This window comes from Gavialis gangeticus, unplaced genomic scaffold (genome assembly GCF_001723915.1).
Source record: "Gavialis gangeticus isolate Ggan-Ray unplaced genomic scaffold, GavGan_comp1, whole genome shotgun sequence".
In the NCBI taxonomy this organism is placed as follows: domain Eukaryota; kingdom Metazoa; phylum Chordata; order Crocodylia; family Gavialidae; genus Gavialis; species Gavialis gangeticus.
Window position 1 is genome coordinate 47324829 of NW_017729027.1, and position 5024 is coordinate 47329852.

General features: G+C 39.1%; 1 protein-coding gene across 2 annotated transcripts in view; it reads right to left on the reverse strand.

The window, feature by feature from the left end:
- Positions 1-275: 275 nt before the first annotated feature.
- Positions 276-5024, reverse strand: part of FAM110C (family with sequence similarity 110 member C) — a 6520-nt gene continuing 1771 nt past the window's right edge. For both annotated transcript variants that reach the window (XM_019520627.1, XM_019520626.1), the window contains one exon: positions 276-1107. The gene's annotated coding sequence lies outside the window, so the exon portion shown is untranslated. The remainder of the gene's footprint in view (positions 1108-5024) is intronic.

Here is a 5024-nt window from a genome sequence, read left to right on the forward strand (position 1 = left end):
GACAGTACTGCCCAACAGAAGTGCTGTCCTACAGCAGAGTAGTTACATGTGGTGAAACGCACATGTAGATGGTGACTAGGCTGGCTAGGGCACAAGGGCGCTACATGCGTGGGGACTGCCTGCCAGGTAGACCCACACTGTAGCACCCGTATGCCCCAGGCAACCCTTCTGCAGCTTGTTGAGCCAGGGTGGATCAGTTCTGGGCTGGCAGGCTGACTCCTCAGGATCCTCTGCCAGATGTGGCTGTGCCACCCCAGCTCAGTGTGCTGTGGTCCCAGGCACAAATGTAAAAGCTGTGCCCAGGAGCAATAAACTCCAGCACAAACTGTCTAATTTTTAACATAGTTGAATCTTCCCTGTGTTTCAGAACGATATTTATCCATATTCTCCAACTACAGTGTTAAATATTCTTTCCCACTGTCTACCCTACTGTGTTGTACACTGGTCTACCTGGACACCAGATTTTCTAATTTGGTTTAACACTCAAGGGAGAGGCCTTAGAAGACAATGAGAATTCAAAATGTCTGTTAAGCCCTGTTTATAAACTTATAGTGTTTGGTCGACACCAGTCAGGCAGAATAAAAGGGTTTAAATCATGTCAGCATGTGCCATGTTTAAAGAGTCTAACACAGCTTCTTTGGAAGTGCAGGTGGAGCCTCTATGCCAGGAAATGCTTGACCCAAAGGTCATTGCCACTTAATTCCTGCTTCTTCCTCCCCCAGGCTTGCTGACAGATTCACCATCCATTAGAGTCAGATGTGATACACCAATCTTCTATCATGGTTCAGAATGACATTATGGTGCAGTGACCTGCATCATGATGGACATTGCCAGCTATTTTATTAGCTGTACTCGCTTCTGTTCTTCCAGGAGCTTTTACTTCCTGCCATCTCAGTTTGGCACAGTTCATAATTTCCTCTTCTTACTGTGCTCGTGGACACATATTTGCTTCAGGCAAAGACCGGGTCTGCCTGGTGAGGAAGAAAAAAGAGAAGAGGGCGGCAGGAAAATGAGTTACCATAAGCCAGATGGTAGAAAAAGTTTGCTGCTGATCTGCTGGCCTATGATCTGTATTGCTCAGCCTCCATTTTTGGGAATGTTTTCATCCTAAAGAAAGAGGAAAAAAGCACTTAAGGCATCAGAATGGCACAGACTAGTCTAAACCCTAATTTTCAATTAATCTGCTTCCCACTACTATTAATGTAATGTAGTCCCTTCCCAAAATATCCATCATAGTATAATGAACATGCTTTTTTTCTTAAAATACTTTTAAGGCTTGTGGTTGATATAAACTTCTTATTCTTGATTAAAATCAGAAATGAGGATGTTCAGCTTTAGAATGATATATATCCAGATATAATCTAGTTAGTGACATATCTAGTTAGTGCTACATAACCAGACATAAGCTAGTTAGTTAACTTTTTTCCTAGCTAACAGTAAAAAAAAGGGTTCTGTAATTATCAGCCTGATAAACAGATACGTAGCTTTTTTTTTTTTTTTTTAGTGTTTTACCAGTAGTAATGCACTTCATGAAAAATTAAACCAGGGGCATGAAATATTAATAAAAAAGTGCCTAATGCAAAAAACTGCAGGTTTTGAAAAGCTATTTTACTATATTGAGCTTTAGAATCTAGAAAATATGCTCGAAGTTTCCTTTTTTGTTTTTAGAAAGGTGCTGCAATTTCAAAAGCCTATATAGTGCTTGGTGCTTGGATGAATATGTCCCAAAGGTCTGGGAAGCAGGCTGCTGAAAGGCAAAGAGATCATATGGATTTCAGGTTTTCTGGTTTTACTTCATTAGCCTCCACAAGTCTGTAACTCTAAAAGGCCAAAGGAAGCTGGAGAATTAGCTCATCATCTACTCCCTGGGCGTATTCCACTTTTTTGTAAACATTTAGACAATATACATGATTTCCTGTGATCAGAATAAGCTTATCATTGAAAAAGCATGTGGGTTGTATGAAACAAATATCAAAATCACAGGGTCATCTTCACTAATTGTTTGGTGCTGATAATTGCTATTTGCTCTTATTTAGGGTTATTTATTATGAAATGTTTATACTGTGATAGCTCCCAAAGGTTCTTATCCCTGTGGGAATTATTGGTATTTGTAGTTGAGATTTTAGCACTGATTTCACTCTTTTGAAAAGTCTATAAAGTGAGCAGTGGTAAGATTTCTCTGATTTCTCAGTAATTATATTGTAGACCAGATCTTCAACTGCTGAAAAGCATCATAGCTCCATTGCTTAGCTACACCAGCTCAGAATTGGGCCCAGTATATTTTATATATTTTAAATTTGGCTTACAACATTAACCTTATGGACAAGGGTTTCCTAAACTACAAAAACCTTGAATATATATTTTTTCTAGGATGTAAACCGTAATGTAATCTTCCACTCTTACTATAATTTCAATTTAAGCTGGAGAGGGTGTCATGTCTGGCAGTATGGAACAAAGCTGAGGGAAAAGCTACTCTCAGCCATGTGGAATCTTGGTTATTAAGAATTATAGTTAGCATTACTATACCTTCATTTGCATTTAGTTCAAATGAACTAAACTAAACCAGGGCAGAGGAAACCTCGGATATTTGGTTCACACTAACCTTCCTCCTATTCTGTTAACCATCCCCTCCCTGTAAATGGTATATTTAAAAACTATTTTATGTATTTTATTTGAATCATTCACCAGGTAGTTTCAAAATTACGCAATGCTGAATGAACGTTGATGCTGGTTGCAAAAGCAATGTGAGGACTTAGCAGTTGGATGTGTGATGGACTAGCTAAAGGGCGGAGAGGGGAAAAAATAAACATTTGTTTTGCAACATGGAGCTGCAAAGCTTCTGGTGGGGTGTGGAGCTCATGTGAGTAAACTTCCTGCTTTCCATGTGTTCCAGCACCCTTTGCCAGACTTCCTTTTATATTGTTTGTCTATTTAGGTTGAACATACCTTGAAGCAGTTACCATCTTTTTCCTGTGTCATCTGCAGTGTGAACCCGATTACCACCTAACAGATAAATAGTAAGAGGGGTCCAATAGCTTTCCCTCTTTGGTACTGTTCATGTATCCTATATGAATTACTATAGCTGTAATCTTGAAACAATATCCAAATCCTAGATCCACAAACCTTTAGTTTTCCTTATGTAAAGAACCTTTAGCTATATGATGTCTGGTCCTAGCAGCCGGAAGTCAACCAAAACCACCTGCCTCATCTTTACCTGTAGCTCCTGCCCACAGCTGCCAAACTTTGTATAAACCTCCTTCTCCCTCTCCCATTACCACTGGTGGATAAGTGAAATTTCTCACTGGATTTGGGAGCTGTCAGTGAGTAACCCTCCTTCGGGATGTCAGTCTCATACTTGACAATTGTTCCTGTCTTTGATGTGTGGATAATTGCTGGTTGAAATCTTTTTGTGAAAACATTTCTCCTTCTCAGTCAAAATGGCTTTTTTTTTTGCCAAAAATACACATCTGAATCTTTTCAAGAATTCAATGGAAAACAAATTATTCTGTGTAAAAATAACAAAAAAGTATTTGGTCTCTTAAATTTTTTAAATGGATATTAGAATAGTTTCCCCTAGCAACCACTAATCAGAGTCCTCATTTTCAGACAGCATTTACTGATTTCCAGTTAGCCTATCAAAAAAGTTTCCCCCCCCTCAAAAAAGATCTCTCAATCTAATCTATTTCAAATGAATTAAACAGTATCTTCTTTGTTACAAATGATCACAAGATATTAATACTGTACCTTAAAAACTTGCCTATAGCCAGTACTGACAGAGAGAGAAGGTCAAATCCCCCATCATTTTAGGATGTGAAAAAACATTAAGTATGCTTAGTTTATTTCCAGCATCTTCCATTAACCTGAGCTTCAGAAAGGGACATTCACTTACTACCTCATGTGTTATTTGGCAATAATTCTAGTGAGGCGACTGTAATTGTACATTGAGAAATTTGAATCACAGGGAGGAATCACAGGGCTAGTCTGTCCTCTACCAGGAATAGGCTCAGCTTAAGTGTCCAATATCTGCATGCTGTTAGGACTGGACTCATTTCAAATACTGTAACTCCCTCCAAGACTAATTAGTGTCGTCTTAATATACAGACTATGACTGTGATAAGTTCACAAAGCCACATTTACCCTGTCATATTAAGGATTATCTAATGTAATGTTTATACATTACATATAAAGTCCAAGGCCTACAGGCTGTTTGGATTTGGGACTGTAAAGTTTGCATATAATGGGTGCTTTATCTTGCAAGTAGTAGCTTATCCCTTCTAAACTGGCTAGGAATGTGGTTCTTGTGAATGGTGCTGCTCTTATGAAAATCAATAAGCAGTAAATCAGCTTATGTCAGAGCTGAATTTGGCTGGTTTATATGGGAAGTACTGCTTTCCCAAAATGCCTGTTTCATTTAAAAAAAAAAATATTTTAAATAACAAAGTAGCCCTGTTCAGCAAACAAACCACAACAATTATTTTGAAGCTCTGTTGTTGGAATTTGAAGGAAGAAAGTCATGTGGCCTAAACCACCAAACTTCTCCAATTTCAAAAGAGCCAAATCAATTAGAATGAAACAGGACAGAAAGAGCAACACCATTTCCCACTGAAGAGCTTACAAAATACCAGACAACAGCAGGAGCAAACTTAAGGGTTAGGCAGAAATTCCCCTTCTCAAATGATATCAGTTAGAAACCCTGAGATACTCCTACTTCACTGGTGCCTGTACCTAGCTGTGGGCAAAGGGGGGCTAGGAAGAGCAGCGGGTGGGGGAAGAGAGGTGCACTAGTAGGACATAAATACAGACTCTCCTAAACACTAAGAGTTTCAAATCAGTTTGTTTTATCTACACTACTATAATTAAGGGTTGGATAATTTTCTGGGCTTCTCTTGAGTTTCACGTAGCAGAAACTGGTGAAAACAAGCAATTTACAAAGCAGGAAAACTGCAAAAGGCAGACATCTCTTGTAGACACTGACTATATACTTTCATGGGGGGGGGGGGGGGGGGGGTCCCTCCCTCACCAAC